The 15747-nt window shown below is 43.3% G+C and overlaps 1 long non-coding RNA gene across 1 annotated transcript in view; it reads right to left on the bottom strand.

Moving 5' to 3' along the window:
• Positions 1-15747, bottom strand: part of LOC127468771 (uncharacterized) — a 48005-nt gene that overhangs the window by 25738 nt on the left and 6520 nt on the right. Inside the window, exons 3-5 of the long non-coding RNA XR_007903674.1 lie at positions 15188-15405; positions 4554-4722; positions 4275-4418 (exon numbers count right to left, since the gene is read on the bottom strand). This is a non-coding gene — a long non-coding RNA (uncharacterized LOC127468771). The remainder of the gene's footprint in view (positions 1-4274; positions 4419-4553; positions 4723-15187; positions 15406-15747) is intronic.

Below are 15747 nucleotides of genomic sequence, written 5' to 3'. Positions count from 1 at the left end.
TCCGATGCAAAAGGTAGCAAAGATCATCCATTCTAAAGATCATCCAACAGAAGATCAATATAGAGAGAAGGGATGATGTGGCTCTGTTGGCTGGGTGCATGGGAGAACTGGTTATGGGTTGGTTGAGAGCTGCATCAGGTGCAGGAAGCCATAGCAACTCAATGTCCATGCACCCATCCACAGTAACATGATGATGCAGTGATGGTAAAAAAAGAAGGGAAAGAACTGTGCTTTCTTAACATGGAGCTTCCTTTTTCCTTGGGCTCATGTGCATGCATTGAATTCTGCGATATGAACAAGTGTCCAACCACCCAACCGAAAACTGATCCTCAGCCAAAGCAAATCATCAACCTGAGAGAGTGATTTGAGGGCTGGGGAGGGAAAGATGGGCTCCCACTTCCATACAAGATTTGAACTGGCCTGGCTTTGTTTCCTGAATCTCCTTTGGGAAGTGTCCTAGAACCACAGCTCCAGCTGGAGTCTCCGATTTGGCTAGGTGCAGGCTGAGGACATCCCTACTTACACTAGAAGTCCCACCTGGAGTTTGATTTCAGGGGCTCAGGACTAGAGGTCCACTCTTTCAGTACATAAGCCACCAAACTCAGCTCTTTTTATAGTGTCCTAGGTGTCAATGTGTCCTAGGTGAATTCAGATGAAACCCCAAGCTTACACTGAATAAAGAGTACTCAGATAGACTTTTCCATCAGTTGAGAAACAAATTCTAATTAAACCTGTGCAATTTTCCCAAAGAGGCAGCACTATGCAACTTGAACTCAGCAGCTCCTGCCAGAGCCCAAAGCTGGGAGATTCATCCAGTCACCCATTAACTGCCTCTAGTATCACCTTCTTTCAAGTCATCCACGCTCATGGCATGTTTCAACTACCAGGACCTATAAAAAGGTGCTTTATGATCCAGACTATAAAGAGTTGCAACCAAAATGCATGTCCCAGAGCACTCCCTCACCCATGTCACTTCCTGGAGTGCAAAAGGTGCCTCCCTTGGAGCAGAAGCAGCTGCTTGGTGGGACTTCCCCATGGATCAGTACTCTGCCTTTCAAAAGCTGCTACCAAGGAAAAAAAAAAAGTTGAACTGAAAAATCCCTCCCTATAATCACTTCAAAGCACATTGATTTGGAATCAAAATACAGCAGATTACTCTCAGATGACCCAGCTCCTGCAGAGACCCATGGAAATCTGCACAGCACCCCAAGGTGAGTGCAGAGACTTGGGAAACAGTCTGAATCCCAGGGGCCTTGCTAAGTATCACAGACAATTCCCTTTGGTACCAGCTATAGCAAGAGATCAAGGAAGATGACAAATTAAAGAAGGGTAATAGAAAAAAATTTTTTTTCCTCTCATTACACACTCCTGGAGGTGGCATACTGCGGAGAGCAACTGAATCAAGCAAATGCATTCCAATGTTTTAGACCTATTGATTATTTGATGGCCTCCTATTAAATCAGTAGCTTTAAAAGCTCTTATGTAAAGGACATAGCTGAAATAGATAGAGCTCAAGTTTGGATACAGTTTGTGCTGAAGTAAATAAAAAGCAAGTCCATGGATAAGAACAGAATTAGAGTGGATACGAGTACACAAAAAAATACTGAAATCAGCTTACAGATTTAATACATTCTGCTGACAGTAGTGGTGGGGGAGGTTGTTTATTTAATCCAGAGAGTTTTTGGCCATAGAGAAAAACAGAAGTCGGGAAGGCTAAATGTACTATTGCTAGATCCCACTGCAATTTGAGGTTTGCCTCTCCATTTCTACGGTTTGGAACACTTGCTTCTGAAGGCAAAGTTCAAATGAATATTGCCCAGGTGGCACTGTGCAGTCCCCATTTTGCTAATGTTCATGCTGGAACAGACAACAAATTGGCAAAACTAGTTTAGAGGCAGTCAGGGGAGGGATGGAAGCAGCACATGGTTGCCTTGGAGTTACCCAGGTTTATCTACACATCATGCTGTACGCTCCCTGGTTCTCATAATTAAAGTGTCTAGACAGGAGATGATGCTGGTGAAGTAGCAAGTAAAAAAGGTTTTGCAGAGCTTTTCAGAGGAGTCCAGCTAAAGCACAATGACAGACACAAGAGATGCAGAACCCAGTTGAGATCGGAGCAAATTTTGACCTGAGTAAAGGTCCTTTCATAACCCTTCACGTCCCAAAAGAACTGCTAAATCAAAGCACAGGAGGGCTCAGATCTTTTGAACCAGCATCAGATTAGAGGTTTCTGCAAAAGTAATTCCAGCTGTGTCTCAGCTTCATCCAGATGCTGGCATTTAGCAGCCTCAACTTGTGTAAACCAGCCTCACTCCACTGAAGTCAACAACAATTGACACCAGCTGAGAATCTGGCTCTCTGCGTGGTTTAAATATAGTCTAAAGAAAGAGAACTTACAGAGGGATTGCCCAATTCCTCATGTCCATTTCCCCCTTGGGCTAGGACTGAACAAGATGATTTTTTTCTTTATAATTTAGCTCCAGTTATTTTTAACAATAACATTATGAGCTCGCATTTATTATAGCACCTTCCACCCTCCAGGAGCTAGGCTGCCTTTCAGGCTTTACTAAGAATCACAGAGAGAGATGGACACAGCACCAGGATGAAGCCACCTCTGGATGCAAGAAAGCAGATGCTCAGCATGCACAGAAGCCTGGCCACAAACATGATAAATCATTGAGGGTACTAAGACAATTCAGCTTCAGCACTGCAAGAGTGAGCCCCAGCCGTTTGCACAAAGAAGCAATCCAAGGAAAGTTTCACATCCTTCCTTAAGCTGGCCATGAGATGGACATGATGTTTTTACAGCCATGCAGGGTGTCACAATGGCCCTACATGCACAGCACAAGGCCAGCTTACCACTCATACTGCTGGGGAAAGGGAAGCACGAGTGACCTTTGAGAAAGGAAGAGTGGCTGGATCACTCCTACTGTGACAAGCCAGGGATCTTTGGCATTTCCCCATCTCTTTGGCTCAAATGTCCCTGCAACATCAAGGGATAAGGCTCTGAAAACAGTTACATGGTAACCTCTGTGTGCAGAATTACCAGGCTGTGATTCTCCAAAACTCCAGCCACCTCACAGTGACACGTATATTGACTGCTAACCAAGGCAGGGAGGTCACTGGTTTCAGAAAGCTGAAAGGTCTGATGACCCTGACCAACTCTTTTTCAATATGGGAGAGAAACTCAGAAAGTAGAACAGCAAAAATAAGTTGTCTCATGGGCTTAAATCTGTGCTGTTGAGCTAGAGGTAGTAACACCAAACTTTGCCAACAGTGGTATGGTCTATTTTGTCTGGGATCAGACTAGGAAACTAGGGCCCACTCAGATGCTACCGTGTGGGAACGGCTCGGAAACAATATCTTCCAGACAGGCCCCCTCAAGCCACCACAAAGCAATGGAAATGCACCAAGTAAAATCTGTGGCCACCACTCAAATGCTCCATCAAAGACATGAACTCTGGCCTCTTAAACAAAAAAAAAAAAAAAAAAAGAAAACCAATACAAACAAAAAAAACCCCACCCGAGATCCATTAATGAAAAATAAAGCACAAGGCAAGGGGCGATGAAAACAAATAAAACTGAGGCTGTAAAATGCCTGGTATGTAAGATGTGCTGAAACTTGCTGTTGACAGCAGCTTGAGCAGACATTCACATGCAGCCATTCATAAGATGCACAGTAATTACCTTCTCTGGGAGGCTGTATTATGATGATTTCTTTAAGCAGAGCACAATATCTCTAGCAACAGGATATAATTACAGCAAAGGATATGCTTCTTAACCTCTTTCCACCCCCCCAGCCAGCTCAGGGAAAGGATCTGGGAGCCGGGGACTGTGTGGGGAGGGTGAAAGTAGTTTACCCTGTGCTACTGCCCTCATTACCTAGAGCCAGGCACGCTTTTGATGGGAGCTTGTGGTGGCATTGCTCTCGCAGGAACCCGATCTCTCTCCCCCTCAGCTTAGGGTGAAACACTTCCAACACTGCAGGACATTGACAGAGCTGGCAGCAGCCACCAGGCCACCGAAGGAGTTCGGCACAGTCAGCCTACTCTGGGTTGACACCTCAGTGGTAAATAAATAAATACCAAAAACAAACAGGCGAGGGAATGACTCAGAACTGGAACATGCTGGCAACACCGTGAGGCAGCAGGACTTCCCACCTCCAGACTGGGACCATGATGGCCCCAAATAGCCCACTGCAGAGTCCCTCTGGAGTTAGTGTGCCCTGAAAAAAAAAAAAAGCCAAGGCTTCCAGATAAGGGCTGGCACCATACCCAGCATGGGTCATGTTATCTTCAGAGGATGGATGGCAATTCCTGGTGATTGCTTGGCCCACCTGCAGCAGCCAAAATGCCAGACTTGGTCCTGTCAGCTCAGTTCTCTGAAGCTGGCTGTTCTGCTCCACTTCCACAGCCCTCCTGCAGAGAGGCACAGGAAATCCTATTGCTACAGCTGTTGGATTAACTCATTTAGAGTCCAGAAGTAGAGAAAGATGCAGGCAATGACAGAGCCCTAACATCTGTGCACTCAGCTGAGGGACTCCCAGTACTCACTTCTCTGGATTCCTCTGGAATGGTGAAGTGGCCAACACAGTCGATGGTGGTCAGTGAGATTTGCTGCGCCGGGAAGGAGCTCAGTGTGGTGAGGTCCCATTTGCAGACCAGCAGGTAGGAGGCTGTGAGCACCACAACATGCTTCTTTTAATTATTTCAGTCATCAGTCCTAGGGGGGAAATGCACAGGGTTAACCCCCATCCCCATGCCTCTCCCCCCAAAACCAAAAATGCAGTGCTAGGCCCTAGGCTCTGTTGTTGCTAGCCCACACACTGATTATCTGAAAATCAACCTTGGAGCTCAACCTTCATTTTCCAAAAGCTGCCAAAGTAGCAGTGCTCAGTGGCTTGGGCTCTCCATGCCAGATACTGAGAGCAGAGAGTCTGGGAAGCTTTCAGAGCCCTTTTTTGAGATCCAGACAGGTTTCCATTCCAAGGTAGAAGATGTTTTTTGTAGATGAGAGACTGGAAATCTTCTTTTTCTAATATGAAACCACTAAAAGAATAGCCAACATTTTCCTCACTGGTCTGGAAACTGCGTTACAAGTGAGAGTCTGCCTGGTGCAAGTTTGCAAGCTGTGATATCAGTAGGAGAATTTCCCTTCCCATTTAGAAAAGGAAATGAATTTTGCATCCACCGGATGGCAGTGTGGGGAGAGCAATCATATTAGTCATAGTATTATTGTTTTCCTTTTAAGCCTCTCAAAAGTCATTGCAGACACAGCAATTCATTGCTTATTAAGATCTCCCTGCATTACAACCAGGGGAAAAAAAAATCTAGGTCTCATTAATAAACCATCTTCTAGGATCTCTATAAGAAGGCAGACTTTGATTAGCCAAGATCATTCAATAAATGATTTGGCTTGTCTGACAAAGGGAAATGATTGATTGGAAAGAGTGTGCTTTAAATAGTTCATTCTTTATAATCAAAGCAAAGACTTTAGATAGAAATACCAATAGTAAAAAGGCAGTATTTCTGCTTCAAGAGAAGATAACTCCATGTACCAGGCTGTCAGGTGCTGGCAGCACACACAGAGTTCACTTCAGAGTTCTGACTGCAGGACTGAATTACTCTAAGCCTAAAATGGCAACATCTTCTGCAGTTTCTCTTGCCAAAACATTTCAATGAACAGGAAAGTCTGTTCTACTCTCAGACATGGCAGGACATTAGTTATCAATCGTAGAGAGCAAATCTTTGTTTCCTACATAGCATAAAACTCTGAGTAATGAAGCTGAATGTTAAAATCCAGGTAAATAATACTACTGAAATCTGTCGTATCACCAAGACGATTGTCCCAGAGTAACAAACAGTGGAAAACCAGGAGAAAACAGAGCTTGGGAAGCCAAGCCACTGGCCATCCTATTTCCACTAGAGGGCAATAGCAAACAAGCGACAAAAAGCTGGAGGCAAGAAGTCGATTGCGAGGAACTGGTAAAAAAATGGTCGAGTTGTGTTTCCCGAGGCAGGAGCCGCAGCTGCCCGGTGCTCCCCGGTCCCGGCCCCGATGGCGCCGCACCTCTCCCGCAGCCCCCGGCTCGCCGGCCCCGGAGCAGCAGCAGGTACCGCCTGCCCTCGGCTCCGGGCTTGGGTTTGTCGAGTTAGTCAGTGGAAAATATTCGCAGATGGTTTTGGTCTAGAAAACAGCCACAAGTAAAAGAAGTACTTTCAGCAGGATGCATTTAAGCATCATCAAATAGGTGGTCAGATGCCGCTCTGAGCAGATGATTGATCCAACCTAACACATCATTCAATTCCAGATGTTGTAGAGAGCAAGAAAGGGAGATGGAGAGACTTCAGCAGCCTGATCTATTTGGCTTACTGAAGGGAAGGTTTGGAGGTGATTTGATCTAAATCTACTAACGTTTCTCAGTGGGGGACTGTCAGAGATCCTAAAGGACTTCATGAATCTAGCAAACAAAACTATAACTAGATACAGAAGCTCAAAATAAAAGCTGGATAAAATCAAACTGGAAATAATACAAACTTTTAAAAATTAAAACTTTCAATAATGCCATTAGTTTATCAGTTGAACAAACCATGTAGGGGAGAGTTTTATTCTCCACCCTTGGAGCTCTTAAAACAAGATTTGCTGTCTTCCTGAAATATGTGCTGTAGCTTAACAGTGAATTATTAGCCTTGATGCAGACATTACAGGTACAGATCTCATCTGAATGAGGCAGAAGGTGAGACTAGATTAGCAGCATGGTCTCTTCATGTAATTACAGCCTACAAATATCAAGGTTCTTGTTGCAGAGAATTGTCTTTCAGCTGTAGGGCCTGACTCCCACCTTTGCAAACTCACTTCACAGACTGTGTCGACACAACACTGACAGCAGCTCCAAGGACTCTGTCACACAAGGAGCAAAGGTGGCCTTCAGCTAACGGGGCAGCTTCTGCTGCCCAGTCATTACCTGTCTCTACAAAGAAAAAGAACATGAGCTTAAATAAACTGTTCTCTACACCAAGCCGTCCAGGGACAACACAGGCCATTCTGTACCCCAGTTGAAGCATTCATTCCTGGGCTGTAGTAACAGCTGAGAAGAGACTTTAGCAAGAACTAATACGTGAGAGTGACAAAGAGGTGTGGGCCAGTTTCAGTGTTTTGAGCCTCCAGAGATGTTAGTCACACAAAGGTCATGTAGCACAGAAAGTAATGTCTGCAATGCCTACCCTTTCTCTTCCCAGTTCCAACCCACAGAGATCTTTGGTGAAAGGAAAGGAATTTATAGTGGATACAGCTCCCTGGGAGTTGCATGTTGCTCAGACAGCCAGAGACCTGTGATTCAAGCATCCAAAAGCATCATACCCCCAGTCTCAGCCCAGCCCTTGTGAGCTTCAGCACAGACAACACCAACATAAAAAAAAAGCTCAGCCTTTCCAACCAGAGACATGGAACAATGCTATTGCAGCTGTAATCTGCTTCCAACCTACACCAAATGCCACCAAGTGCTTTACAGGACTGGACAGTTATAAAACAAACAGAATGTGATGACAGCACATTGGTCTTTGCAATAATTTGGGGGCATTTCTCTTGGAAGCAGCATGCAGAGGTGCAGGACTGGGGCAGGTAGAGAGCAGAAGCTCACAGCCCTCAGTGCTCACACTCCTCTGCGTAGGAAGGGCTTGCAGAGGCTTCTGAGTGTTTTTCAAGGCTGAAAGGTGTTGCCAGCAAGCTGAGGGAACACACTGGGAGACAGCATAGACGTGGCACACTATGCCAGGCAGAGGACAATGGCCAGCTGTGCCAAAATGGGAGTGCTGACCCAGGGCACTACACCTGCCAGCCCTCCGAAGGTCTGCCTGCCTGCCATAGCTCCACAAGCTGGGCTGACCGCTCAGTTTTCTAAATCGGAAAAAAAGAAAACCCACCAAATTAAAGCAAGAGGATTTGAAGTGTAAAGGATGGTAATATATTTGGACAATGCACTATTTTGTAGGACAGGCTACAACTGGTCCAAGTTCCTCCAAGTATTGCCCCCATGACTTGTCTGCAGCAAGTCTCTCCCTCTCCTTCCTCCCGCTAACCTCAGTCGCCTGCACAAACTCATATGTGTCACCCCTGCTTTCTTCAGTCTTCAATTCTCATGTGCCTGTTCACATGTGACCTGTCTAATATCTGCAGCCTACCCTTGATAAGGACACCACATCTGAGAGGCATTACTGTTTACCCAAAGTGATCAGCAATTAAACCCCATTTCTTAGGATAAGCCTGCAACACCTTTCTTCTTCTGGCATGTAACTAGAGCAGCTCTACAAATCAGCAGTTTGAACCACTTTCCTGGGCAGGTCATCCCCAAAGCAGGAGGTCTGGAGTGACTGTGGCTCTCCCTCTACCCAGAGCCAAGGGCATACAGGATGCACTTTTATTCACACTCACACATGTAAAGGAAACATCGTGATCTCAACAGTAAATGCTGGAACTAAGACCATGCTCCTGCACTTCCTACTCCATTTGCAGAACAGGAAAGAGGAGGTTATGGGGCAGCAAGTCTGATACAGGCAGGTGTCAGACTAGCACAGGTAGAGGCAGGAAAGTGAAAGCATCTAGGTGGGAGTGGACAGCCAAATTACGGGTCAAGGGTTAAAAGAAGAGAGCCTATTATTCATCACTACCACTGTGTTCCAGGCATAAGAAACATTTGGAGCTAATTAGAGGGAGAGCAGAACAATGCACTTGAGAAAGCGACAATGCCCTGGTTCAACCCAGCAGATGAGCTCCATGCTCAGAGCAAATTGGTCTAAAACGAGTATTGCTCCATCTCAAAACCAGAAAGGTGTGACCTACTTCTCTGACCCTGGCATCAGCTGGCAGGAAGAGAATTGACAGGCTGATTCTTTGTTCCCGTCATTGGAGATGAGAACAGTTCCATTTCAGAAATAAAAGCCAACAGCTTTTACAGCTGATTTTGGGTAACTAATAACACAGAACTGCACTCATTAACTAAGCTGGCTTGTATTGCAAAGAGCTCCAAGGCAACAACTAAATGGACTTGATATTAACAGCAATGATAGTGTCAATGTGACTTAGAAGCCTTAACTAATAGCCTTAACATTTTCAAATGTAAAGTATATTCAATTTTTAAAACTATCTCAATGGACTTTTGTGAGAATTTTGCTCCAAAACAGTAACTAAGACTACAGCACCTGAATGCTAGGCTCTGTGCAAGAACTGGAAAGCACTTGGGTCCCTCTCAGAGAACATTCCCAGAGAATTGTAGTTCTGGAAGTTATTTTCCAAGGAAACTTTGAAGGTGCAGTGTCAAATTAGCTTGATTTTATTGTGAGTTGATTATTTTGGTATTGTCTTCTAATGAAGAAACTCTCACTCAGCTTGCTGATCACAGGGCTCATGCCCTGAAGAAGAAATAAATACTTCAAGTTTTGATGTCTGGAGAAGGAGGGAATATTTTGAAGTTTCAAAAGAAACTCATTTATCAGTGGACTTTTGGGCTACAAACTATGTATTTTTAGGTATCCTGGTTCCCCAGTGTTTGCCAACAAAGAAATCTCAAAAGCTCCTGGGTCCCAGAGTATCTCAGTGAAATTGGCATTGTCACTACTCCTATCTGGTGGTCACTGGACCAGCAGCCATAAAAATTTCTGTCTATAGGCAGAAATTAAGGCATTGATATCTAACAAACAACAACTACTCTTTATAAGGAATGCCCCCCAAACATTTTCAAACCTTATACAAATCACCACTTCAGCTGAACTAACCTGAAAGCCACTCTGTTGCATGTTGTGAAGATGTGTTAAAGTACAGGACCTGGAGGATGGAAGCAGCCTGTCCCAAAGCGAAAATGGTCACATAAGCCAGCCTGACATCCTTAGCAACTCAGCCACACTTCATATCAGGAAGAGCAGGTCACATTGCATCTGCCCTGAGCCACTCTCCTTTGCTAGATGGGCTATTTAAAAAAAAAAAAAAAGCAAATACACACGATTGCCAGGACAGACAAGTACTATCTTGAGTATCACTTCTAAAAGGAGGCATTACCTCCAGTGGTCCAGGAAGAATGAAGATGGGTTGACAGCAAAGAAGGGTAAGAAATGAAAGCAGGAGGCAAAACTCAATGGCAGGGACAAAATGCCAAGCAAGAGAGCAGAAAGCTAGTCTTTGTGTTTGGAGGACTCCTCAGATCTGGATTCCAATCTTCTGCCTGCATCTCAGGGTCTGTCTGGTACAATGATCCTGGGGAGCAGACATTTGAAGAGATGACTGAACTGAGGATACTGTATTCCCAAAGGAAGTGGAAGAAGCCTGTTGACAGTGTATCTTTTTTTGCCAAATGATCAAATCAGTTGTTGCAGGAACCTAGATATATTCCCAATGCTGTCCACATCAACTGGAAAATAGTAATGTTTTTGAGCTCCCTCTATGCCCACACCAGCTGAAAATTGGCTTTGGAAAAGGAGCTAGTTCATCCCCACTTTGTCTGGTGGTTCCAATCATAAATTCTTTGGAGAAGGGGCTGGCTACCGCTCAGGGCATGTGTGAACATCACCCAGCACTTGGAAATGCAGCATCAGGTTTGGCCTCTTGCAGCCAAGACCACATAAAAGGCAGACTTGGCACCTTCAATCTGCGATTTAACAACAAGAAGGTATTTCAGTGACATCTGGGAAGAAAACTGTCTGGCTGTGTAGTAAGGCTGTCTGCTGGGTTCAAAGATCTTGATACTGTTTCAGCAAGACCAGCCACTACAAGTGGGAAAGCCATTTATGCAAACTCTTCTACTCTACTCTGCTTTCACCTGCTCCAACAAGATCAATGGATGCTTGTTTTGTGAAGTATCCTTTCTTGCAAAAGCAGAAAGTGATTTTTGGTTATGGACTTGGCCTGAGTAGCTTGGCCAGCTGCAAAATGGGTTGGTCCTGAGGTTCACATCCAACCCTGGAGAACAGTGGGAAGCATTCGCTGCCACAACTTTGTCATGGAAATGGATACCTTGCAGTAATTCTGACCTCCTTTCAACAGTCTTTTCAGGCACCTTGAATAACAAGTGAGTATATCAATGCCAGTTCTCTATCAGTGATGTTGACTCCTCCAGCAGTTCTACATTCTTTTACCGGTATAAATGACCACTCTCCTTCCAGCCACATTAACCTTCACTAACTCAAGATCAGATACGGATTTCTTTTCCCTCCTCTTTAGGATGACAAATAGGAACATGACAAGTTTTTTTGCAAAGTGTCAAGAAGGGAAGCAGTATGTAAGACTTAAAAAGAAATAGGCCTTCTCTCAATGGACGACATTTTGAGGATGATGTCTCAGGCTGATATTCAGCTGTTTTGTACATAATGGCTTTCCAAAGCACCTAAGCCTGATCCTCCAGTATTTACTTCTACACTTTTCAAATGGCTTTGTGAGACCTCAAAATTTTCAGAAGTGGCAGTAAATGTTATTCTTGTCTCCACTAAATCGAGGGTGCCACCTGCAAAGATTCTTAAGTACAGAACATTTACACTCCCAGACAAGAGTGATGTGCCACCTATTAGACTGAAGAGCTGTCATTTACCAAATGCTAGGATTCTCTTAACTAGAAACAGGCACTGCACAGAAGTGCCAAGTCGCAGCAAAAAGAAGAGCTCTGGCATAAACCTTTATTGTTTCCTTTAAAGAATTTGCTAGCAGAGACCTTTAAAATGAAACAAATAATGATTCAAGTTTCCAACTCCCCTTGCCTGCTCTGAACAGATCACAGATTCACTGATGTTGACGTCTGTTATTATTATTATCTTGTCTAAACAAAGAAAATAGTAATAGCTTCAAAAATGCATCCAGAACATGTAATCAGTAGGTCTCTGAGCACTTTTCAAAAAGGACAGCATAATTATCTCAGTTTTATGAGTAATTATCTGCATTTTAATAGTGGGATAACTAAGGCACAGAAAGAAGAATTAACTTGCTCAGCTGGCCAAGGAAATACCAAGAAACAGAGTGAAATATCCTGAATCCCCATCAAATGCCCTCCAGATAACACACTTGCTAATATAATCAATCAGAAACATTACATATCTCCCATCTTCAAAGAATTTCATAAACAGTGAACAGACATCCTCAGTGTTAAACCACACTGTGGATCTCAGTATCCCACTGCATCATCTGCTTTGATCATCTTTGCTCTGTGCCTATAACTTATGTAATTAATAGTTCCCATTCTAAGAGGAGTGAGATAATTGACTTATCTAGCAATCACTTCAGAAAGATTATTATTAGAAATAGGTCTGCATTCTAAGTATACATGTGCCTCTAGATGAGGTAGGTCAAATACCGGCTCCATGAAGCGACACTTACACCAAGGCTGGCACAATCCAACTGCTTGGCCGTTTGTTCCTCTGTGCACACACCTCATGTGCTCCACTGTGCTGCACCTCTCCCAGCCTTGCCAGGTCTTCTTTCCAACAATCCATCACCTACACTATCACTGCAGCCTGACCCCACATGTACCTTCATGCTCTCTCAAATTCCAGAAGCTGAAATAGTTGTCTCAGTACTCTTGATGACATGGACTTCCCATGGCTTGCTCAAACACCCCTGGCTAAAATAAGGGAATGTTGCAAAAGAATGGTAAAGTAAACCTGACAATAAAAGACCATAGCCAAAATAAAACTACTTCAGTTTAATTTCCAGATCATCAGTTCAGTGTCACATGGGTAGGTGACGGCTTCATAGAAAGCCACTAACAGTAGTTTGCTTTACATCCTGTACTCTTATTAGCCAAGCAAAAATTACTGAGCTAGCCTATCACCTATTTTCTATCTGGCTAAAATAGATTAAAAATAAATAAAAAAAAAAAAAAATAATAATAATAATAATAATAATAATAATAATAATAATAATAATAATAATAAAAATCAGTGTCCCTACATGTCTCATGCAGATGGCAACAAGGCAGCCATGACATCCTCACTGACAGTCTGTCATGGAATTCATCACAAAAAAAGACCTACGAGTTCTGAGCAAGCATTATTTCAGTCACCAAAAACAAAGCACAGAAAACTACCAAAGTGATCTGAAAGACCTTGAGTTGTTACAACAGAAACTGAGGTGGAAGCACAGGGAGCCTCATTGGTTACTACAGTCATCTATTGGTTTACATAAGTTTCTAGCATGTTTAAGTGTTGTTGCACGTGTGTTATTTCAGCAGCTTTCCTGAAGCTACATCAAATTTAATGCAATGTTAAATGAAATAAGAAAGAAAAGAAAATCTGGCTGATTCTGCATGAAGCATAACTATCAACAAATGACACAAAAGGCAGAGCTGGAGGGGAAGAAAAATGTGGTGCTACTGTAAGAGGTGTGTGAAGGCCTCACACCACATGTTCCTCTGCCTAGAAAGCCCACAAGCTTCAACAGGAGTGTCTCTTCATGTCATAGCAAAACACATAATGAAGAGCATTTTAGATGGTTTCAGCCTCCCTAACATTCCTCCTGCACAGCTCTGATTTAACTGTATTGATCGTCTTCCTCAGAGGAGACAAAGTTACCTTCCACAGAGAATTGGAAAGCAAAGGAATTAGACAAGAAAGGACTGTAGTTGACACAGTCAGATATTTTTTCTACTAGCAAGGAGGACTCAGTTCTGCAAGTTACTGTCTATACCTTTATACCAAAGCACCTCTGATCTGCCTCCTACCATTGGATTCAAAGCCAGTAAATAATTACTTTCTCACATAATCATTATGCTTGGGGTTTAACTGTGTGAATACTAACCTCTAAAATGAAGGCTCAGTTACGAGCATGCTTATATGACTGATCTCATACATCCCTATTATTTGACCCACATAGCCAGAATATTACGTGGCTGAAATCTCCAGACTAGTTTTTGGGAGTATGTAACAAGCCTGAATTGGCAAGATCCAAACCTAAGCACAGGGAGCTTGCCTATTAGAGTGTGCTGCTCACAGCAGAGTACAGACTATGACACAGTAACAAAGAGCCATTAATTAGGCAGCACCGATCCCATGGGTTTAGCTCCATTCCTCTATACATCACATGTTCTGAACTGTCAAATTCAGGGATAATTATTTCCGCTCCCCCTTTGTCTTTTGGGTACAATAGCTCATAGACAGCCACTGATGGCAGCTTATGAATATCTCTGCTGATGAGCATGGCTCTCCTGAGGTGGTGTTTTAGAACAGCAGTCTCCAAGACAGAACTAAAGACCATGTTCACACTGTGTCTCAGATTAGTGGCTTTCAATGCACCTCTTTTCCTTCCTGAAAGCCTCTCTGCCCATCCCTTAGACTGGCACAGAAACGAAGGACACAGCCTTGTAAGGCTAGCAACTTCTCAGCAAAGGTAGCAGGAGTTTAAAGTACTTAGAATTAAGCTCTTAAAATAATTGATTGACACAATAAATGGCAGTGATTGACCAAGCACATCCCAATACTGCCCTTGTACGTTCCCATATTACAATTACCATCATCAAAGAAGGAGTTTCAGTTGGTCACTGCAAGGTAATTTCTGTCTTTACCGTACTCCGCTTCAAAAACATTAGGGAATAAACTCCCATCAGTATAAAAAATTAGATGGCAACATACATTAGGAATTTGTTGCAGCTCCAGCCCTCAGTGACTAGCACAGTTTCAAGTGTAAACAAACAAAAGCTGCAATTTGCGCCAACTGTTTACTCTGATTTTAAATCAGGGTTAGCTTTGCCAGTACAAATTATGCCTCCCTTTGTCTTCAAGAAAGCTGGCCATAGACTAGAGGAAGTGAGACCTTTTTTTTGTGTGTCTGATTAGATAGATCCCTTTTTACCAGCTCTTACTTTTCCATCAAGGACCAGGGATTTTACAGCATTTATTATATGTCTTGTCTTCTATCATTACTCAAATATAGATTTAGTCTGTATCCCCACTAGAAGTTAGGAAGGCAGAGATTCATCTGCTGGTGCAAATAACAGCATGAGCACCAGTGAATGACATCAAACTACCGGGCAATTATTTGCCCTGTTAACATAAGTCAAGAAACCCCAATTCAAATTTGGGGTCATTAAAGCAGAGTGCTTATGATTTTCTTGGCTGCATAAAAGCTGAGTATTCCAGATGAGATTCTAGCTCCCAAACAATTCCCAACATGATGGACTAATGAACAGTGAAAATAAACTGTTACTGGCTTTGCTTACCATGGTAATGAAGAACTTCCTCATGGGATGCTGCTTTTCACAAGAGCTTGCACAGAGAGTGGGTTTGGAAGCCACAGGTGGGGACTCCCAATCCCAAACATGGGACTCCCAATCAAGTGTGAATCTGAAGTTTTCCCATTACCATCTTTGTCATGTTTCTCATCCAGTTGCTCCATCTGGAACTCTTGCTTGTTTTCGCCATCTGACATTTCAACAGCCTAAAAACAAGCAAAACAACCCCTCTAAACAACCAAAATATTTGATCAGATCCTCTATATAAATGAAATGCTAGTGTATGCCAGGCATCTGAACTTGGTAAAAATAAATGAGTGCTTCAAACCCACTATTGTTCTCAAGGTCCCTGACCTTCAAAACATCATTCTATTCTATTTGTAAACAACAGACATAAGAGAACATGTGAATACCACTTCACCCTTTGGTAGCATTATCTATCCCAAGACCTCAAAGTGTTCTGCAAATATTAGCTAAGACTCTCATGCCTCTAAAGAACTCCTACTCTTCTACAAATATTAGCTGAATCTCCCCCCATGCTATTCAGC

This window comes from Manacus candei, unplaced genomic scaffold (genome assembly GCF_025592945.1).
Source record: "Manacus candei isolate 608988 ecotype Guabito, Panama unplaced genomic scaffold, ASM2559294v1 h1tg000015l, whole genome shotgun sequence".
Taxonomy (NCBI): Eukaryota; Metazoa; Chordata; class Aves; order Passeriformes; family Pipridae; genus Manacus; species Manacus candei.
The sequence above is the reverse complement of the archived record's forward strand: the minus strand, read 5'-3'. Positions and strand labels throughout refer to the sequence as shown.